Source organism: Meles meles, chromosome 4 (genome assembly GCF_922984935.1).
Source record: "Meles meles chromosome 4, mMelMel3.1 paternal haplotype, whole genome shotgun sequence".
NCBI classification, from domain to species: Eukaryota; Metazoa; Chordata; class Mammalia; order Carnivora; family Mustelidae; genus Meles; species Meles meles.
The window spans coordinates 64191575-64215202 of record NC_060069.1 but is presented as its reverse complement, the minus strand read 5'-3'; the positions used below and the strand labels follow the sequence as shown (position 1 = coordinate 64215202).

General features: G+C 35.6%; 1 pseudogene; it reads left to right on the top strand.

Annotated features, from left to right (window-relative positions):
- Nucleotides 1–865: 865 nt before the first annotated feature.
- Nucleotides 866–2381, top strand: LOC123940364 (annotated as a pseudogene).
- The last annotated feature ends 21247 nt before the right edge of the window (nt 2382–23628 follow it).

The following is a 23628-nucleotide window of genomic DNA, read 5'->3' as shown; positions in this document are numbered from 1 at the left end:
GCAGAGCACAAAGAAATATTCCAACTCCAGTAATAATTTTCTTCCCACCTGCTTCCTGGTCTCCATGCCAGTGTGAGGAATTTGGGAGTTTTATTAAAGTATCTCCAAAATTCTAGACAATAATTTTTTACATTAATCAGTTTATGCTGTGGTGGCAAACTCACCAAAAAATGTAGTGACTTAACACAATAAAACTTTACTTTTCCCTCCTGCATCCTGTCCAAGGCAGGCAAGGAGGGGGAGTTCTGCTCATATGTCACTCAGAGAGCGGGTCTTAAAGACTGTTATCTCAAGATGCACTTCAGTTATCACTGCAAAAGCAGGAAAGGAAATGGTGAATTGCATGTCTACTGCCTAGAAAAGACACACATTACTTCCACCTGGAAATTACACCTGCTACTTATGCTTACTTTGGTCAAAACAAGTCACAAGTCCACATCTAACTTCAAAGATGGTGATAAAATACAGCCTTATAATGTGCCCAAAAATAGAGAGCTAAAAGTATGCGAAGAACTGTACTAATGGCTATAACAGGGCCTAATTTTCCCCCTAGCATTTAGTCAATTTTTCTGACACCATTTATTAAAGATCACAACCTTTGCCCAGCAAATTTACATGCTACCTTTATTATCTACTAAATTCTCATATGTAATAATTCTGTTACTGGACTCTATTCCATTTAGCTCCTTTTTGCTTCCTGTTACTCTACCTCAAGAACCATAGCTATTCAAAACCTTTTAATAGTGATAGGGCAGGTTCCTCATCACTATTCTTCTATTTCTATTTCAAAACTTTGACCTGCCTCCCACTGCCACCCTGAGTGACTGCCTGCCAGCTCCGACTGCCTGGCTCCCCGTATTAGCCACCGATATTTGGAGTTCTTAACAACATGGCAGACATTGACAACAAAGAACAGTCTGAACTTGATCAAGATTTGGATGATGTTGAAGAAGTAGAAGAACAACAAACTGGTGAAAGAAACAAAAATCAAAGCGTATCAGCTGACTATTCAGATGATGCAAAATCCTCAGATTCTTGCAGCGCTTCAAGAAAGACTTGATGATCTGGTAGAAACACCAACAAGATACATTGAAAGCTTGCCTAGAGTAGTTAAAAGACAAGTGAATGCTCTCAAAAATCTTCAAGTTAAGTGTGCACAGATAGAAGCCAAATTCTATGAGGAGGTTCAGGATCTTGAGAGAAAGTATGCTGTTCTCTATCAGCCTCTATTTGATAAGCGATTTGAGATCATTAATGCCATTTATGAACCTACGGAAGAAGAATGTGAATGGAAACCAGATGAGGAAGATAAAATTTTGGAACTGAAAGAAAAAGCCAAGATTGAAGATGAGAAAAAGAATGAAGAAAAAGAAGACCCCACGGGCATTCCTGCATTCTGGTTAACTGTTTTTAAGAACGTTGACTTAGTGATATGGTTCAGGAACATGATGAACCTATTTTGAAGCACTTGAAAGATATTAAAGTGAAGTTCTCAGATGTTGGCAAGCCCGAGTTTTGTCTTAGAATTTCACTTTGAACCCAAAGAATATTTCACAAATGAAGTGTTGACAGAGATATATAGGATGAGGTCAGACCAGATGATTCTGATCCCTTTTCTTTTGATGGACCAGAAATTATGGGTTGTACAGGGTGCCAGATAGATTGGAAAAAAGGAAAGAATATCACTTTGAAAACAATTAAGAAGAAGCAGACACACAAGGGATGTGGGATAGTTCATACTGTGACCAAAACAGTTTCCAATGACTCTTTCTTTAATTTTTTTGCCCCTCTTGGAGTTCCTGAGGGTGGAGATCTGAATGATGATGCTGAAGCTATTCTTGCTCCAGACTTTGAAATTTGTCACCTTTTTAAATTTTTTTTTTAATTTTTTATTTTTTAGACAGACAGAGATCACAAGTAGGCAGAGAGAAAAGGGGGAAGCAGGCTCCCTGCTGAGCAGAGAGCCCAATGTGGGGCTCAATCCCAGGACCCTAGGATTACAACCTGAGCCAAAGGCAGAGACTTTAACCCACTGAGCCACCCAGGTACCCCCAAATTGGTCACTTTTAACATGTGCATATAATCCCAAGATCAGTGTTATACTTTACTGGAGAAGCTATCAAAGATGATGATGATGGTTATGATGAAGAAGGTGAAGAAGCAGATGAGGAAGGGGAAGAAGAAGGAGATGAGGAAAATGATCCAGACCATGACTCAAAGAAGGATCAAAACCCAGCAGAGTGCAAGCAGCAGTGAAGCAGGATGTATGTGGCCTTGAGGATAACCTGCACTGGTCTACCTTCTGCTTCCCTGGAAAGGATGAATTTACATCATTTGACAAGCCTATTTCAAGTTTTTTGTTGTTATTGTTTGTTTGCTTGTTTTTGTTTTTGCAGCCTAAAATAAAAATGTCTAATATAAATAAAAACCTTTTACCTGTTATTCACACATATTTATTCTTTATAAGACTTATTTTATCAAACCTAAATACGTAAGTGACATATGAATGAAAGTAATCTAAGAAATACATATCAATAAAGCTTCAGTGTTCCCCTTCAAATTCCTTTCCATTCTCATACCCCTAAGAAGTAGTCTTTGATCTATATTCTGACAGGGTTTTGTTTTGTTTTGTTTTTAATACATGCACATGCGTATTTTGTAGATTTACAGTATATTGATTTGTGTGATCAATATTGCTTAACATAAATCGGATTATATTGTTCATATTGTTCTACTTTTTAAAATTTAATTTGGTTGTGGACAGGGAACATGATTTCAAGATTCTGAAAGTTGTTAAGATTTGTTTTATGACTCAACTTGATTTATCTTAATGTATGTGCCATGTGCTCTTCAGAGAAATGTACATTCTGTAGTTTCTGGATATAGTGTTTTATAAATGTAACTTGCATCAAGTTGATTGATAGTCTTATTCAACTCTTCCATGGTGATCTATAATGATATTTGATCTACTTACTGTATCATTACTCAGAGAAGTATTGAATTCTCCAACTTTGGGGATTTAACTGTTTCTTCCTTTAATTCTGCCTATTTTTTCTTGGTATATATATTTTTAAGGACTTTATTTTTAAGTAATCTCTACACTCAGTGTGGGGCTTGAACTCACAACCCTTAGATCGAGAATGATATGCTCTACTAACTGAGCAAGCCAGGTGCCCCTTGATTGGTGTATTTTAAAATATTATTAAGTGTATTCACTTTAAGATTGTTATATCTCTTCTCAATGAATTGACTCCTTCATGATTATAAAATGACCCTCTCATGTCTGATGATGCTCCTTGTCTTGAGGTCGGTGCCGTCTGGTATTTATATAGCATACCAACTTTCATATGTTTAGTGTTTGCGTGGTGTATCTTTTCCATCTTTTGTGTTCTGTCTTTTGTGTGTACTGTGGATCTCTTGTTGACAGCAAATAGTTGGGTTCTCTTTTTTATGCAGTCTGATAAACTCTGAATTCAAATTATTGATATCACTGAGACTGTCTCCATCATGATATTTACTCTCTATTTGCTCTTTGTTTCTTTGTTCTTCCTTTCTGTCTTTGTGTTAATAAAATTTTTATATCCCATATTATCTTTTCTATCAGCTATTTAGCTAATATAGCTTTGTGGAAGGTCTTTTTTTTTTTTTTTTTTGGTTTGTTTATTTTGGTTTTGGGCTTTTGTCATGTTTCCTCTATAGGCTACAATATTCATCCTTAATTGATCAAAGTCTTCTTGAGTTATTATTATGTCCCTTCAAAGATTATGTAAGAAACAGTGGCAAAATTTAATATGTACTGCTCCTGTCTTTTCTAATATTGTGTCTTATATTTACTTCTACATGTGTTATAAACTTCACAATGCATTTTTTTACTTTTGTTTTACATGGTTTATGACTTAAAGAATTTAAGAAAATGAATAAGAGAAAGTATTTTAATTTACCTATGTATATTATATTTCCAGCTTTCTTACTCCTTCTTGTATATCTGAATCCCCCTCAGGTACCAATTGTCTCAGCCTGAAGACATCCCTTTAGCATCTCTTGTACAATGGCATATTCTGCTGGCAACAGGTTCTCTCAGCCTCCACTTCTCTGAAAGTATCTGATTTTTTTCTTTCATTTTCAAAAGATATTTTTGCTGGATCTAAAATTCTAGGTGAAACTTCCACTTACAGCCATGATGGTCCAGATTATCTCTTGCTGTCAACTAGAAAATGGAAAAATTATGGAAAACAAGTATTTTCAGATAGTGGGCAATTGGTAGTACAGGCCTATGACCCCTAAGAAAAGAAAAGGAAAACAAATGAGTCCTATCGTTGCCTTGGCTATCTGGCTGGAAGTTCTTGGCTAGATTTTGGCACAAGGAAAGCAAACCCCTAGAGGGTTCAATATTCTTACTGAATTGAGGAGACAGACTCCAATGCAGCTAGAATTTTCAAAACAAAAAGTTGCACAGAGAAATATTTGTCAGTCTACTTGGGTCCCCTTCTCCAAGGTTCAAACTCCCTCCAGATTCTATGATTTTGGTTGCCTTTGAAAAAATCTTATTTCAAATGTTTTCCCCAGATTTATAATTATTATCAGCAAGAGAATGGGTCTGATGATATTCCTTTGTTAATAGAATCCAGAACTCCAATGGTTTTGTTTTTTACCTATAATATGTCTTCAAGATCTTTTTTCATCAGTGTCCCAGATCACATCTCATTCATTTTAGGGCCTGCTAGCATTCCATAACACAAATGTAGCACAATTTACTTAACCATTCTTCATAGAAAGACAATTAAGTAGCTATCGGAGTTTGCTATTAGAAATAATATTATAATGAATAGACTTACAAATGTATCTTTTGCACTTGTTCTAACAATTTTATAGGTTAAAGGGTCAGAAGTAGAATCCCTGTGTCAAAAGGCCTAAACATTTAAAAATTTTAAAATAGACTTTACCAAATTAAACTTTACAATATATATTTTCCTGTTTCATTTACTCCTCAAAAATAACTTGAGAATCAACTTATCAAGTTCTACTTTAAATACCATTAGAATGTATATTTAAATTATTCCCTTATTTTATTTGTGTGTTTTACATTCATCTTAGTTTTCTCTTATATTTTTAGCCTATATTCTTGTTGGTGGTGCCATTCGTGGTTAGTTCTACTATTAATGAACATGGTCTTATGTTTCCAGTATAAATAAATAAAACACTAGGGAAATTTTGAAAAACACAGAAGAAAATGTTTTTAAATGAAGGGATAAAGCATTCATTTTCTTTCTTCTTAGGACACTTTCTGCCAATCTTTTTTCATATGCACAGGTTTTGGTTTTAAACAATTTGATCATACTGTGTATAAAACATTGTAAGATATTTTTCCACTAACATTATATGAAAAGCATGTCCTCCCTTGTTAAATACACAAATGTTTTTCAATTTTGTTTATTTTAAATAACACTGTAATGATTTTGCACTGTTTGTTTATAATAATTTCCCAGAAATGGAAGTACTTGGTCAAAATTTATTGATATCTACTTAGTAAATATTGCTAAATTATTTTCTAATATTTTTAATAGTTTGCATTCATATTTTTTAATTATCTATTCCATTACAACCTTGAAAATAATTTTGTAAATCTCTGCTAATTTCATAGGTTTATTAATTGGTTAATTGTCTTCTATTGAAAATTATTAATGTCTTTCAGTTATTTTTGATCCTTACTAATACTAGTACATCAACTACATATGATTGTATACATGATTATACTAACATCCTGATCATTGTCCCTCATTTTTTTTTTGTCTCTTTTATTAAAGGCTTTGTAAAATTGCTCAAGCTTTCTTAAGTTCTGCAATTATTCTGGTTTATCTATCAACATCTATCTAATATCTTTGTCTCTCATTTTATCAACTTTCTTACTTCCAATGACTTCCATCCCCACTTCACATTTGCCATACTCTCCTGACTCACATTGCAAATGCTTCATAAAGTCATTAATTCACAATTTTTTCTAACCTTAACCTCTCTCATCCTTTCAACTTTCCTTCTTTATTATTACCATAACACTCTGTCTTCATCTAATTTCTAAGTACTTAGGAATCATCAACATTCTTTCTGTTCATCAAAATCTATCTGTAATCTCTCCATAAAACACCCCTTATCTTCAGATCTGCATCAACTCCATGAAGTATTTCCATACTCCTGTAGACCCCATCTCTTTGGCCCATTTGTCTTCTATTGTATATATTTTTTTAAATACTCAACCCAGTTCAATTCACCTATCCTCCTTCTCTCTAAGTTTTCCTTGATGAACACTACTGATCATTGACACCATTACAAATTCAAGATTTACTTAGCTGGATCTTCAGAGTTCCTAAGGAGTCCCGTATACTTCCTCTAATTACATCCACTTCCTCCAGTTGTCAACAATTCTACCATAACCTTTCTTCATTTTCTTCAACTACCAAAATACCTCTTCTAATGCTATTTTTAGAACATAGGCTCAATAAAAATTACCTCATAGAAAACAGCAGCCAGATCTTTCTCAACTTCCTGCCGCTCCATTTTTATTTTATACTCCTGTTTCTTTTTTTCTTTCTTCCCTGACACAATTAGAAAGTGATTCTTTCTAACTAAAGTTTATGACCTCCATCCTTGCCTTTGTACTTTCTCTGCTCCATTAATCATGCTAACTCTCTCCTGTATCTTCTGTACCTCCAATGATCAAGAATTTTGTCAGAATTTAAATTTACTCAGGTTTCTCTCATATTAGAAAGAGATAGGGGAAAGAAGGAGGGAAGGAAGAAAAGAAGAAAAGGAAGGATTTCCAAAGGGCAGAGGGAGAAAGAGAACTTCATCCAGGACTCCAATAGCTAATATGCTTAGCATATAAAAGGCTGTGATAAACATTTGTAGAGTAAGTGTTGAAAAGCATTAGGTTTCATTGTGATAAAACTGTTCATGAGCTTTACAGTGTCAAGAAAGAAAACTGTACTATCCTTCTAGAACTATAGAGATCAATCAAAATAATACCTTAAATGACATATCAAACCCCCTACCTATTTTGTGTGATAGCAAAATCACAAACTAAAAATAAAATGGTATGCATGTGTATGTTTCTTAATCACATAATGTAACTTTAAAAAAAAAACACAGCTTTTTTGGCAGAGAAATAAAAGGGGAGCGAGATCCCTTATTTGAATTTTAAAGAATTCCAATATATAGATTAGTTTTCTTTCTTAATACCTTATAAACATATTATCTGTGTAGTTTTTTTTTTTTTTCAGGTTTCACTGCTTTAGATTAGAAAAGAAATTTTGTACTTCGCAAACCATAAAAATCTTTCGCTGTGTGGCAACTTTAAGGGAAGTAATTTGCATTTAAAAATACTATCATTAGTACCTGTCAAAATAACATTTCTTCTAAAATCTATTTAGAAGTTTTAATTACTTGGTTTTACTGATTATTTAAGAGTTTAAGAATTTTACTCTCAAATTCTTTAGGTGCTCAAGGTAAATATATTTTAGATTAATTTTAATATTAGAAACAAGAACTATAAGCTCACAGTACATATGAATTCTTATAAGACTTTATACTACCCATAAGAACAGAGTCCTTTAAAAATTCCAGACACTAAGACCTGAAATTCATTATTTCATGCACCAGATGTCACTGTTTCTCCATGCTAGTAAAATGGACCAACAAATTTTGGCAGTTAAAAATACCCAACTTACTTTAGATTTCTATTCTTAAGTATATACCAACAGAAATATGTAAGTGTATAAACCAAAAAATAAGACCACAAATGTTCATAGTGGCATTATTAACATTTCAAACAAGAAACTACCCAAATGTCAATCAAGAGTGGAATGGATAAATGCACTGGGAGTACACACACACACACACACACACACACACACACACACACACACACAGTGGAATACTATACAGCCATGAAAATAAAAACTACAATCCCACACAACAAATCTCAAAAATACATTTAGCAGGAAGAGTCAGATTAAAAAAAAAAGTCTCTACTATAAGAGTCTATATATTTTATTAAGTTTAAAAACATTCAAAACTAATCTATGATTTAGAAGTCAGGTTAGCAGTTACCCTTGGGGAAAATTATGACTGCAAAAGGAAAAGGGATAGTTTCTGGGGTGCTGGTAACAGTCTGTCTCTTGACTTGGATGGTGGTCATAGGGGTTTACTCAGTTTGTGATAATTTTTTGAGCTACAATCTTATGATTCATATGATTTTATTTATATGTGTTAAACTTCATTTCAAAGTTCAATAAAACACTCAAGTATAAAGAATTAATTGAAACTAGTTAATAAGTTATAATCCCCTGAATACCTAATCAGAATATAATTCAAATTTAATTATTACATATTTTAGGTAAAACTTAAGAATTCCCAAGCTTTTCCTTTCAGTTGATTTCAAATCCCTAAACACTTTGGTTCTACTCCCATGGCAGCTTCCTCCTGTAATTCAAGAGAAATTCCTTTACCATGGATTCCTATTTCATCCTGCTGTGTATCCAAGAAATGCATCCTTATTAATCAACTCCATTCTTCATTATCTCAACTATTTCCTTTATATTAACCCTTTCCCTTTAGCATGTAAAACTGTTTACATTTCTTCCATCTTCAAAAACAAGCAAACAAACAAAAAATCCTCTTGCTTCTTAGCTTCCTATAGCTAGTATACCTACTGTCAGAGTAGAAAAATGCTTATTCTCTACCCTCTTATGTTCAGTATTAGGGACTGCAAATTAAACTGACAAAAGATTAACAAGAGAAAAGACCTTTTTTCCTCTTTTCCTAGGCTTTCTTGGTTTCATATCCTCATCTCCTAAGCATATCTCTTATGGCAAAACATAACTTCATGAAAATTGTTCTCCCTATGTTCACAAGAATTCTTGATATTGTAAGTAATTAGCCTTTGTGTTATCCTCTAAGGCATTTCACATTACTGATAATTATTTCTTGGGTAGAACTAAGCTGTCTGGAACTTCAAAGTTCTCACCTAATAGGAAATAGAAGAGAATTTTTAGCCTTATGTAATAAGTTAAGCTACATTCTTAGGCCTCATTGTCTTTAGCTAAAAAGTCCTGGTTTTGCAGATATCTATTGCTATTCCAGAAACCACTCCAAGATGACATCTAGGTACAGAATAAGGAGTTTCTTATTGTTTCTTCTTGGCAGTGAGGATAAATGGAGCTCCTTTAATCCCTTTCATGTACTTGTGTTATTTGGGCACTCTTTTTCTGAGAATATTTCTTGTCTGTGATTACTACTCTTCTAACAACATTTGTGGTTGAAATCTGCAGGATATAAATCAGTGGGTAACAGGATGATGGGTATATTAAGAAGGGCACGTGTGGTGATGAACACTGGGTATTATATGCAACTAATGAATTGTTAAACACTACATCAAAATCTAATGATGTAGTATATGCTGGCTAATTGAACATAATAAGAAAAAAAGAAAAAAAAATCAGTGGTTTTCCATGAAGATAGTACTACCCTCTAAGGGATGTTTTGGAAATATGTGGGGAAGGGGGAGAATTAGTGTTGTTTGCAACATTGATCAGTAGATGATAGTGGTATTCATTGAGTGGAAAAGGGCTGTTAGATGTCCTGCAAAACCAAAATGTCCCACATTCCATTAGACCCTATAATATCCTACTAGATGCTTCCATAGATAGAAAATCTCTTTATAACAATCTAACCTGAAACCAGACTTAATTTTATATATTGAAAAATATACTTCTTGCAAGTTTAACAAACACTGAATTTTCCAACAAAGCAATTACATTGAGGAAGACTTTGCTAAGAGTGTTAACCATTGCAGAAATTCACAACGATATTACTAGGTATAACAGTTGATTTGGTATTAAAACGTGTTTTATCAGTCCATATTTGTAGTTACAGCATTCACACTGATACACACAGGTGAAAATATTTGTACACTTTATTTATTTATTATTTATTTATTCTAGTAATTAAAGTGATGGGACATCTACATATTGAAGTACATACTAGTTTGTGAATTCCTTTCATTCCTCCTTTATATTACATTAAATATATTGATTTTATTATTGTATACATAGGTTATATTAACTATAAATTTAACTTTTGTATGATAAAGAGAGTATTAACAAAATATTTATTTGAAAAAGGATCCATTGGATATAAGTTGAGAACCACTGGTATAATTTATAGAGCAACCACTTTCTGTTTGGTGAAGGCCCAGTAGTGCTCCCTGGCTGACCACTACCATCTTCTAGTTTCACAAATATTACATAATGATGGACAGAGGGCTTGGCAGAGACTTTCTTACTCATAACTTCTCATTTCAAAGCTTAGTTTCTTCAGTACCCCTAATTATGTTGGCCTGTCCAGTACCTGAGCTGTGTCCTAAAGGAGTATTTGCAATAATCCCAATCATTTTTATCTCTTGTTGTGTGTCTTTCCTACCACCAAAAATCATGCTTTTATAGAGACTCAGCTCAGTCTAACTTAGGTATTTAAACTATCCAACTATGAAGAAATGGAGACAAGTTTGCCATGGATAAATAGAGAAAATAAAATTGTTCTTAATGGTGGTAGTTGTGTGACAATAATTATAAGTTCAAGGCACAGGTCTAAAACTTTGATGTATTCCCTTAGTTTATCCCTGTTATGAGGGAAATACAAATTATCATATTCATTTTACAGATGAGGAAATTTAGACACTAAGAAGTTAGGTATCTTGTGCAGAATCACAAATTTTTTTTTTTTTCCATGAAAGAGCATTGGGAATGTGAATTCCCAGTGTCCTGTTTGTGTCTAGGGAAATTCTTACTATGAAAGTCAACATCATGTATACATCTAACACAAACAATAAATGTGCATAGAATGAGACTACCTAAATTACAGGTCAGCATCAAATGTGGCAAAGTCTACTGTTAAATTAAATGGGAGCATAAGATGTCCTTGTCATTTTCAAATCCAGTTTCTGTTTTTGCTTGTTGATTTTTTTTTTTTTCTTTGCAGAATTTCTGTTTAACAGCCAGGATAAAAGGATGTCTCATAGTATAAGCATCCATTTCCAGATGCAAAGAATTTGAGCAGAGGAGCTTCAGTAGCCCTGGGAATGGCTTCAGAAAGTATTTTTCTCTTTCATCTCCAGATGGGAATCCAGAAAGGAGTTTAGTAGAAAACTACAGCCTTAACCACACACTGTGACTATTCAGTTAACTACTTCCATCATTAAGATTTTTGAAAACTTATACCGCTTTTAGACAACCACTTTTTCTCAGTATTACCACCTTTTTTTTAAAATCTAAAACTATTTTAAATAAATTTTCTACATGAAAGGATAATCTTGATGTTATGGTTTCAGGCAAAGACACACCAACTTATTTATCACAATATTTTCTATTGAGAGAATATCATATGAACAAATTTGAATTGCGCACTATGTCTGCATATACTCAAAAGGAATGAGGAGGTAGAATCTTCTTGGATTTTTTCACTCTATTGTGAACATGGGCTATTACTACATGTTTTATAGCACTCAACATTTTGGCTCTATTTTGTCCTAAAATTGTTTGAGCTATAATTTAAGTGGATTTTATATAAAATAACCATGAGCCTCAGAAGGACTAAAAAAAAAAAAAAGTTTAAAATGGAATAAAAAGAATACACTTGCCAATGAATGATTCCCTTGTACCCCTTCCTTCTCACTCTGCTCTTCACCACCCTTTATCAACTCTTCTCTCCCTTTATCAGCAGCTGAAATAAACCATAGGTACATTTTAAACATTAACTATATTTGCTTTCAGTGTTTTATTATTACTTCTATTAGCTTGTTTTGTTGTTTAATTGAAGTGTTTCCTATTTATGAACATTCTCTGGTGACCTTGGAATGAAATAGAACACATCATAAAATTTCCCGTTTAAACTAAGGGAAAATTGGTTTACTTTAAGAACTTCTGCATGACAGTTTTTAGGAAAATTTCACATTGTTCAGCAAAGGAGAGAGGTATTTATCCTTGACGTCTGAACACAAACCCAGAGTGCTTCACCTCTCTACCCTTTCAGGGCCATGTCTACAGAGTTCCCATTGTACAATATGAATCATAGGGAGCTGTGACCTGAACTACAGCTACTCTTCAGTCTTTTGTTCCCCCCTAGAGAACACAAAATGAAAAGAAAACTCTCTCTAAATATGACCCATGTGTCAAAAATTTTCTCTCTTGTTCTCTAACAATCTCAGTTGGGAATTTTGGGCAATATCTTGCATGTTATAATTATCAGGAATTTGCTAAATTAAGGAAAAAAATATGAGGACATTTAGGACCCTTTAATACTGCCTCTGATAAATCTACTTATCAGTAGATAATCAACTGTTGATTTGTTGAACAAAATCAACTTGTATTTGTTCATAAAAGTAAAGAGTACAAAGTATTCTAAGAGTTATAAAGGCTGAGAACACAAAAGCTTGGCAAATTTTCCATCTGTGGCTTAATTTTTTTCTTTTATCCTCATCTACTACCTGCCTCCTCATCCCCATTTTGCAATTAAAATATCAAGGAAAAATTAATGAGTAATAATTATTATACCAATGTATATGTGTATAAAAATACGAAAACACTGTTACATTAGACGTTCTACCAAATACTCAAGTTTACACGAAGTAAAATTCTTAAAAATTTCTTTCTGTACAATTATATTAACTTTTCAGCTATTTCACTATACCTTTATTTTTCTTTAAGCTTAGGCACTGTCCCTACAAAAGCTATAAAAGCTCAATGATTATATTTTGTGTGGGGAAAACATTGCCTTTTATATCTGCTCAACTGCAGTTTCACAAAGAACTTCCCAAATCCCATCTGTCACCCTATTCTTCCTTGTATAACTTGTCTATTTTCTTAACTTTGATGGTAGTATATTAGAATAAATTGCAAAACTAGTCTTTTCTCCCCTTGATTTAAGAGAAATGGATAGATGTAGTATGAAGTCATGTGAATGCAATAGCTAGAACTACTCATTGTGTCTCATTTTGCCACCGTCAACAAAGTTATGGAACATCTGCAGAGCACCTGGCACCTTGCTAAGCACTGTAGAGACAAACCATGAGAGACTGTGGACTCTGAGAAACAAACTGAAGGTTTGGAGGGGAGGGGGGTGGAGGGTTGGGTGAGCCTGATGGTGGGTATCATGGAGGGCATGTATTGCATGGAGCACTGAGTGTGGTGCATAAACAGCGAATTTTGGAACACTGAAAATAAAATAAAATTAAATTAAATTTTAAAAAAAGAAAGGAACAAAAAAGAGAGAAACTGTCTTAAGGATCTTAAATCTAGTGGGAGAGAGATGATAACCCAATAAACAAATAAGTCTACAGTTTCAAATGGTGATAGTGCTATGAAGCAGACTGGGTATAGGAAGAGATGATGATGGTGGTAGTCAAGGAATTTCCCTCAATCAAAGACCTGAAAGTCAGGGAGTAGTCCACGACGTTTATAACGTGGGGCAAAGGAACAGCATTGTAATCAGAGAGAGCAGCATGTCAAAAGACACTCAGAAAGGAGAAAGCTGAACATGTTCACTGAACTAATTAAGCTTCTCCCTTACCTCTTCTCACCAATAAATCCCTGGGAGATATGGAAAATATGAACCCTGTTATTAGAGATTTGCCTGAGGATTCTTTATCATGAATTCTGAATCTTTGTGACTCATATATCCCATCATGAATCTTGAATACTTTCCTCTCAGTTCTACTATCTCTGTTTTACTCCACCTTCCCCCTGCCCCACCAAGGCTCAAGACAAGTCCTTGGAATACTTGTCCCTCATTCCTTCCTTCCTTCCTTCATTCCATCAGTCTGTCATATAAGAAATGTTTATTTATTGAGCCTGTATTCTGTGTCAGTTCCTTTTTTAGGCATTGAAGATATAGCAGGAAACAAAACATAAAAATTCCCTAATCTCATGGAAATTAATAAAATCATATTCAGTGAAATGAAAGAAAAAACAGAATAGTGCTTATCAATGTTTAATAAAGCATCTATTATCATAATGCTCTATCTATTTGATTCCCAGATGTAATGAAGTTAATATTCATTTCAATAATTGTATAAATAAACCCAAATATCTGAGACTGGACATATTTTTTGTCTCTTTGCCCCAGGTTTTTCTTCACCATTTTGCATCTGAGCAGTAGCACTTTTCTTGGTAACTAAAAGTCTTCTCCCCCAAAGTTACTCTGGATTCAGTGCTCATAAGCTCTTTCTCTGTTTGTCACCCCTCTGTGTGGTAACCAACTCTGCAGGTCCTAGTGTTTCCTATGATGGCCAACATACTCCCTGTTTATAAATGCATCCTGCACTACTACATTGGTCCACTGTTGGTACCCCTATTTGGTCCTATTGCTTGAGGTCAAATTTTCCTTTCTTTCCATGTCTCCCCCCATCTTTTTTAAAAATTTTAGCCAAAGGTGAATGCTTATAGATCAGATAATGTTACTCTTGCCTCTCATCTTAATACTCAAGCCCCATTCAAAATGTAGATTCTTCTGGTGTATTACTTTGTTCTCTCGCCAGACAATTTATACTACCCATCCCAACCTCTTCCCCACTTTCTTATTGTTGATTATCATCCAAAACCTTTCACTTTGCTCTCTGGAGTCTTATTTCATTGTCAACTATTTTTTCTACATATTCAGTCTATTCAGAGAAAGCTCTCCTCGCCTCCTTGCTCTAAAGTAGTGCCTCAAAGATGATTTCAGGCTGTTTATTGTTTAAATATTTCAATTTTAGTAATTATACTTTATTTTGTATTAGAAAAATATATATCAGAGTTCTCTTTGCACGCATGTTATTACTTAGGTCAAAATTAAAGGAAGACTTTTGATTTTAAAAAAAGGAGACAGTAAGTTGATTTAAAGAAAAATACTGAAAAAACAATAGTTTATATAGAAAGTAAGAAATGGCAAAAATCCCAAATGACTGCAGTTTAAGAAGTGCTACCTTCATTTTCCAATGAAATTTTTTTTTTCATTTTCCAATTGAAAACTTCAATTTCAGTGTCACTTTCTCCATTGTGTGCTGTGCTTTCTCTTATATCCCAGTTACCATAAGGCCAGGAGATGTCAGCTGCATTCTCTCATTATGTTTTCCAGATCTTGACTTTGCTGACTTCATCTGGAAACTGTCCTCCTTTGAAGTTCACATGTTCAAACTATAGCACCCTATAAGCCACATCGTTTCTCTTATAGACATAAAAAGCTTGAGCAATCAGCTCACAGGCTTACACTCTTGTGGTTAGTCTCTGTATCTGTGTTTGTGAATTATTTTAAAAAGTAATATATCCCCAATTGTGAAAATTTGGAATATACAGAAATTCTGTTTATTATTGTTAATGTTTTTTAAACATTGTTAATAGTTTGTCATATTTTCTTCAGATTATTATGGATATTACTTTGTTTATACTTAATCATTTAACAGTACATCTTAAGAGCTTTTATGTTATTAAGGTTGTCTGTCTTTATAGTATAATATGATTAATCCTTAATAGCCTAGAATAAATAAGTGCCGTCATTTAATCATCCACCTATTGTTGGAAGCTTAAATAGTAATAAACTTTAATTATTATATAATTTTTGCAATGAACATCTTTGTATCAGTTTGAATTACTTCATTGGGCTTGATTCCCAGAAGAGGAGCTTCTATGCCAAAGGTCATGAAGGTCATGAAATAATTTGAAGGGTAACAAGATAAACTGAGGACTCCCTAGGGGCATTCATAAAGAACAAAGAAAGTGGCTAACAACCCTGCCTTTGAGGCTTTTGTTGTCTAAAGCTATTCCACCAGCTAGCAGCCTTTTATTATGCTGAGTGTGCTTGGTGAACTTGAATGGACTTTTTGAGAAACCCGGGGTTTTGGAGACCTAGGGGAATGAAGAAAAAGTAGAAGAGAAAGATGTGAGAGTAACTAAGAGTAGTGAAACTTTGTGAGAATGAACAGGGATGGTTAAAGGAGATATAATGGGATTTAGGAAAAATCTTTTTATATGGAGCCTACATTCTCTTTCACAAAAAGCTTGTAATGTTTGCTCACACTCTGTCTTCAAGAAGTTCAGGCAGGTCACATGGAAATTTACAGAGCCTGATACACAAAGGCTTGTAAATGCAAACTTCAAAAGAATATCTGCAAAGCTTGCATGCTATGAATCTATAAAGTAGGTATCTGGGTTAAGGCTGTAAGCTTCTAGAACACAAAAAGCCATAAAAGAGGCTTTTAGCTGCAGCCTGGTGGTTTTGAATTGGGAGGTGCAGGTGGGAGTGGGACTTATGGAGAGCCCTGGAATGATATTCCCTAACTTTACATTTTAAGAACTAGCTGCAAACATATGCAATTTTCAACTGCATGGCTACCCACTCCTCACCCCATCCCCATTAAAAAGGGATTTGATAATTTCTGATGGTGCAGTTTCAATCTAGCATTTTGTTTAAAATCAGGGACTAAAAAACCAGATTACTTGGGTTCAAACTCAAAATCCAAAACAAGGAAAGGACAAAAGTAAATTTAAAATTTACCAAGACAAGAAAAAAGAGAACAGGAGAGAGACTGCCTAGGAGAGAAGCTAGTTTTAAATTCAGAATCATCTATGGGCGCCTGGGTGGCTCAGCGGGTTAAGCAGCTCAGGTCATGATCTCAGGGTCCTGGGATCCAGTCCCACATTGGGCTCTGAGCCTGCTTCCCTTCCTCTCGCTCTGCCTGCCTCTCTTGTGATTTCTCTCTGTCAAATAAATAAATAAAATCTTTTAAAAAATAAAATAAAATAAATTCAGAATCATGTAAATGTCATATATATTTTTTGAAAAAATAAATCATCAGAGGATGGCCGAAAAATCCATGCCCACATTCAAAAACAAATGGAAACAAATCAACCTAAGTGTATATCTGGTGGATACCATAACTATGAACAAGAATTATTCCAAATAATTTTATAATTATTTTTAAGATTTTATTTATTTATTTGTCAGAGAGGGAGAAAGAGAACACAAGCAGGGGGAGCAGCAGGCAGAGGGAGAAGGAGAAGCAGACTCCCCACCAGTGAGGGAACACGATCCGGGACTCAATCTCAGGACCCCGAGACCATGATCTGAGCAGAAGGGAGACATTCAACCGACTGAGTCACCCAGGTAACCCCCAAATAACTTTAAAACAATATTTTGCCTCTGCATCACTACTAGGTATATCCTAAGGAGAACAAATAAAATAAAACAAAGCAAAAAACACTGAAATTGTTTTCAGTGTTCTTATTAGTATGTTGGTATCATTATTTTGATATTTGGCATACTGGAATTATTATTTTAAAATCTATGTATATAATATACACATAACAGTAAAGCAAATGAATAATTATATTTATATCATTAAGAAACAAAGCTTTTCAAAGCAGCAGAAAAGAGATACAGATATAAAATTAAATGTGTTTGTATAATAACAATAAGCTTGTGCTTTATTTATTTTTTAAAAAAATATTTATTTCCCAGCACCATTTATGAAAGATGGAACAAAACCAGCAATAAAATGATAATGACTGCACTAGATCAAAAAATGTCTCTGATGTTATTATACATATTATTTATATATATAACTCCCTAACTTCATAATTATATTAAAAAAGAAATTCATTGGCAGCTTTGATGGTTGCTAAGACAGGAACTCAAAAAAAGAAAAAAACAAACATTTATTTATTCTGTCTTTTCTATTTAAGAATATCCACCCCCCTCAAAAAAAATGATGGGAGTTCTTCTTTACAGAAGAATAATAACCAGTATATTCAGGAGAATACTAGAATTGGAACATCATCATTTTGCAACTTATAAAAAAAAATGTCAAAGCTATTTAAGAATAGCTTTCTAAGATTTATGGGCCTTTTTTTAAATGGATGGACAACATTCAAGCTGTCTTAACCTAAGTAAAAGTGAAACAATTATATCATGGTCTGGATGAGATACAATAGGAATTACACACCATGTCACCTCTCTGTGGTTTCATATTGATGAAAGAGAGTGAGGGAGAAGAGAAAAGCAAAGCTGATCTCATGAAGTCTGGATCCATTGCCAGATTACTGCAAAAACATGGGTGTGGAGGATCATGTTAATTAATACCCCACTGACATAATCAGTCCAGGGAACAGTGTGAGAAATTCTGAAGTGTCACATAATCTGGTAGCTTTAATGACAAATGGGGGGTAAGAGAGTGGTCAGCATGCAGTACAGAGGGGACCATACCGCACACCCCCTCTCAGAGGCCTAAACACATGCCTCATTCCCAGGCTCCCAACTTCCTGGACTCCAGTCTTCCAAACATATTCCCTCTAGACTTCTGACCAAACAGCTGAACCTCTCACCATTGCTTCAGGTTCCAGGTATACCTTTACCGTGGACCACTTCTGTCTCTACACAAAGTGAATGACCAGATGAACTGCTGAGGTTCTGCCTGTTGAGAGGATATCCCTTTACCACTGTCTTTCAGGGCCATGCCTGAGTAGGGGATAGTCTTAAAAAGTTTATTTTCAACTTGCAACCATATACAAAGACAATCCATTCATGAATCAAGTTTAAATTTTCTTCCTCCAACAGCTGGCAATGGAGAACACCTCCCACAAGACTGAAAAAAGGTTGTTAATTCAAGCATTGCAGCTGGCATGGGGGGCTGAGCATCTGTGCCTGCAGGTTACTTGGGCTCTCTGGACCAATCTGGGCCTAAACCTCCATATATCACTTCCGTCTTACAACAGATTGCTGTCAGCCTTGCCCAATGTTATGACCTGATGGGTCTGACTCAAGCTAGATCATTCTTACTACATGGTCATTTGATGTCCTTGGGTCAGAAGCTCAGGTTCTGAGTCCAATAGTATGCCAGGAAATGTTCTTAAGCATCACATGGCTTTCTTTTGCAAATTGCGTATCTATTTATCTCATTAAAAGAGAGAAATGACCGCATAATTGGAACAGGAAAAGTTTAATACAAAGACTTATCAACTATAAGGATTAGAAGAATGAGCAATTGGTTAGTAAGAAGTAGGAAAACTTAACAGAACATAATAATAGCAAATATAGGGAGTATCCAGTATAGCCTGGGACTGAGATCAAGAACCTAAGGAGGAGTCTCACCACTCCACCCCAGAGACGAGATCTGGGCCTTATCTGGGCCTGAGAAAGGTTTAATAGTTTTTCCTTGCAGGCTGAGAGATTAGCCTGTCACAAATTTGTAGACACTGGAGAAAAACACCAGATTCTGCAGTGAAGACATAGGACTTCATTACTCAAAGCACAGAATGGGAAAATTCCTGATTGGAGGCAATTTACCACAAGCCCCTGCTCTCAATCCCCAAAGAGGGATACTGGGGGAAGATGCTGGCCACTGGGTTATGATAGGAAGTGTGCACTGAAGGAGGCAGGAGCTGGAGAAGCTGCAAGTGATGCTCTAGCTGATGCTAGAGCCCTGGGACACTACATGCACTGCGGAGAGCCTGCCTACCAGGGATGACGGACATGAGGAGTGCACTCCTTTTGTCTTTACAGTGTCTCTTCAGTGCCCTCAACTGACAAGACTTCAGTGCCAGCTTCCAAAACAAAAGACTCATTTAAAGGACTTATTTAAAGGACTCAGTTCTATTTTAACAGAGCAGGCAGATGTATGAATTTCAAACTGAGAGTAAATTGACTGACAATCAAGATAATATGACCATTATCCAGAATGTAGGGGTCTACATGTTGACTCTGCTTTTCATACTTACCAGAGTTTCCACAGAGCATCTTTCTCTGCAAGAGATCACTCTAATACCCTTGGATATATGGGGTTATCTGGTCCAAGTAGATCTATTTATACCACAGCCAGAATATGCTCTAAGGACATTTGTCGTTCTGAGTCTGTGTTTCAAAGCTAGTAGGCTTCCATGTCATCCAATAAATGGTTTGGGATAATATTGCAGGTGTGGAATATACTGCTTCTAAAATACAAATGAATTTACCAAGCATTATACTTATTTCTTGTTGGTAGGGGGTGCAATAACTTGCTCTTTACTTTGGAAGAGATGCCCCAGCATTGTGACATCATAAATGTAGTGTACTGATGCTTTGTTTTGTGATATGTTCACAAGATCCAGGTCACTTGACTATACATGACAGGGAGCATGTGAATTAGCATGGGCTTGAAGCAAGACCACCAATGTATACTGTTGTCCATTCAATAAATGCATATGGCATGTGACCCTTCTTCCTGATGGGAATAGAGAACTCATTTCATGTGCTAGAGGCTCTGTTAATCCACCCTAGGAAGATACCACAGTGGGTACAGTAGATGCAATTAGGACTACCGCCAGACTAAATTTGAAGCAGTTGACTGCCATTCACCATGACCCATCCAGTTTTCGCTCCAGGCAATCTGGTAAATTAAACAAGGGTATGATGAGAATTTATTACAATAGCTTTTTGTTTAAGTTCAGTGAACCAACGTGTGGGATCTTCAAACTGCTGAGTACAACTGATCTAATTTTATCTTTAGGATTAGGGGAATTACCACCATTTGGGTTCTTGAATCAGCTACAAGATGGACCTTAACCAGATCTTCTGTTCTAATTGGGGGCCAGGATGGGGCTCAGGGTCCAGCATAAATTCAGATCCCGTAGCCACAAGTCCCTAAAACACATAGGCATTCCTCTTTTCCTAGTGTATATTTATGTGAGTAAATAGCCATAGGTCACTTTGAATAATGATTGAAGAATTATGACTGCATACATTTGTAGTGATATTGTTGTGTTATTCTAATGAGAGTCCTCTTAATAGGTAAGTGAACTGTGGGTCTGAGAGCTGGCTAAAGTCTGAAAACTGGAAATGAAATTAGAACTTTCTGTCAGATCAGCTAATCTTGGCCTTTTGCTCATTCTTTCTTGATCTCTTTGATTATATATTTATATATTGATTATATATATTAAGCTGTAACTTTATATTGACTGCTTATCAATATTGTCCTTAGGAACCATGTTTCCTGAACCATTTTCATAAAGTCCTTTAGATCAGACCCACTAGCTAAAATTATAATATTCTGACTTTGCTGCTCATTAAAATAGTTACATCTACTTTGCTTTTGATAGCTATCCAATACCTATCGCCTTCCCCACTTCCATTGCTACTAGAAAGCCCCATGTCTCTTACTTAGTATTGCTAGTGACCCTTTATGCATGCATTCTTTTTTCCACTTGATGCAGAGTGTCCTCCAGGCCCTCTGGAGGAACATGGTCAACTGGTAGATAATTTTTACCTTTATATAATGGATATGCCCTAACATGCCCACTTCTTAAGACTTCAGATTCTTTGGAACACTGATTTTTCCCAAGCTTTGGAAAAGGTATTCCACCAGGGAATTAGAACCTTCATAGGGAATCTTACCAGAATATTAGATCCTGCAACATGGGGATGTCCCTTAATATTAATAAAATCTCACTTGCCCAGTTTTATATTCTGCTACTTACCACCCCACCCCCACCTCCTGGCCCCTGACTCCCACACCATTCATCATTCCTGGGAACCACATCCAGGCATATTTTCCCCACACTTGTCCATACATGTTAGCCACATCTCGCAGCTATTTCAGTGTATAATTCCTTTCTACCTGAGCAGGTCCAGCACTTCCCCAGTTGGGTTATGCTAAGCATTAACCAATTATCCTCAGCTGAAGGTAAGTAGTCTTAGAAGGTACCAGTCTCATTCTGCTTCATTTGAAGCGGGAATGGGAGTTTCTATCATCCAAGAGAGATAATGGGCCAGTTCAGCAAACTGAGAGGTTTCAAGGGATCTGAGCATTCAAAATTTTCAATCATATCTACCCAGACATTCCTGTCACAAGTATCAGAGTTCCACTTCTCTATCAAAACCCTCACCTGGGCATAGAAGACTCACATATTGTGAGTTCAGCTTTTCTGAAGTTTTAAAAATTAAGTCTTATACTTGATTTTCAGCTTTGTCTGTGTCTAGATGCAGATGAGTGGTTTCTTTATATGCTTTCAAGAAGGCCCCTTGATTCTCACAATTAGTTTTAAGTTGTTGATTACTAGATCTGAACTTGACACTTTCCTTTTCAATTCATCAACATCTATCTTTTTTCAGTCTGTCAATGGCATTTAGCAATAGCAACCAATTCCACAGTGTCTAGAGCTGCCCTTTATCCCATACTTCTAAAATTCCTGAGACAACATAACAGCTAATGCATCTCCTTCCAACCTCCTGGTTAACTATAGGTGAAAGTGTTAGCAACCACATTGCTATAAGAGTAATCTACCTCCCATCCATCTTTGGGTCCTCTTTGCCACCTACCTGTGAGTGAGCCAACCCCAGATCCCAGACTTAGAGTCTGTTTCCCAGCATAGCTCCTGGTATTAACCATTTTAGTTCCAGTTAGAAGCAGAGCTTAGAAGAGTGGTTTATGTTCAAGTGATTTTTCAAAAAAAAGGAAGAGTACCTACAGGATAATGAGGGAAGGATCTAGACCAGTGAAAAACAGCTAAGTAAGAATATGATCTTAGCTGGAGACTAGCTTCCATGTGATGCCCAAGTTACTTCTGGAGAACGTTTTGAAACCATGTGCCAGTCAGTTGTTGGGCCAGCCAAGGTTTTTCTACTTGGGTGTGTGTGTGGTGGGTGGGCAGAGAGGGTGGGTGATGATGGGAGGCGCAATTTCCTTGGAAAGTTTAACTCCCATTTTGACAGCTAGTGAAGGTATCTGTATGGAAGTCTAATAGGGAAAACATGTGATATCTGAGATTGGCTTTACAATACTCCGGGAAAGAAAAAGAAGGAAGGAAAAGATGAAGGAGGGATAGAAAGAGGGAGGGAGGTAAAGGAAAGAGAGGAAGGGAAGGGATTAGAAGGGAAGGGAAGGAAGGGAATTAAAGGGAAGGGAAGGGGAGGGGGGGAGACAGAGGGGAGGAAAGGGGAAGGCTAATGGTAAGGATAAATAGAACAAGAGCAGTCAAAATTTTGCAATTCTTGAAGTAAAGTGAATGGTACCTAGGGGTTCACTATGTTATTTTTTTAAATGTTATTTAAAATTTCAATAATGAAAGTTTTCTTATTTTCTTTTTAAGTCAGTCTCCAGCATTTCCTATCTGAACAATTTTGTGGAGGTTACTTAACATTTCTGTGGAGCAATTTCCTCTTCTATAGAATGCATGTCATAGTAGTAAATATCCCAGTGGGTTATTTTGAGAAATGCCTGAGTTAAACACATGTAAAGTGGTTGGGATAGTTTCTGACAGAGTAAGCACTGTGTTATGATTGTTGTTTTTTAAGTCTGTCCCACACAGCCCTTGAAACAGAGCTATGAACTTGTCCCATGATAAGGGAAACATTCTCAAATCAATCTGCATCCACAAGGTATGCTGCCCATCAAGTTCTAGAGCTCATAACTGATGTACAATCTGCTTATTAACACAGAGAGAAGATGTTGTCTTGGACATCTGAGAATGAAACTGTCTCTTGAATTTGAGACAATGGAGGACTCCAGCATGGTAAGAAGTAGCAGTCAACACGGTGTGACTTTCCTTTCCTTTATATTTACAAATCTGCAAGACT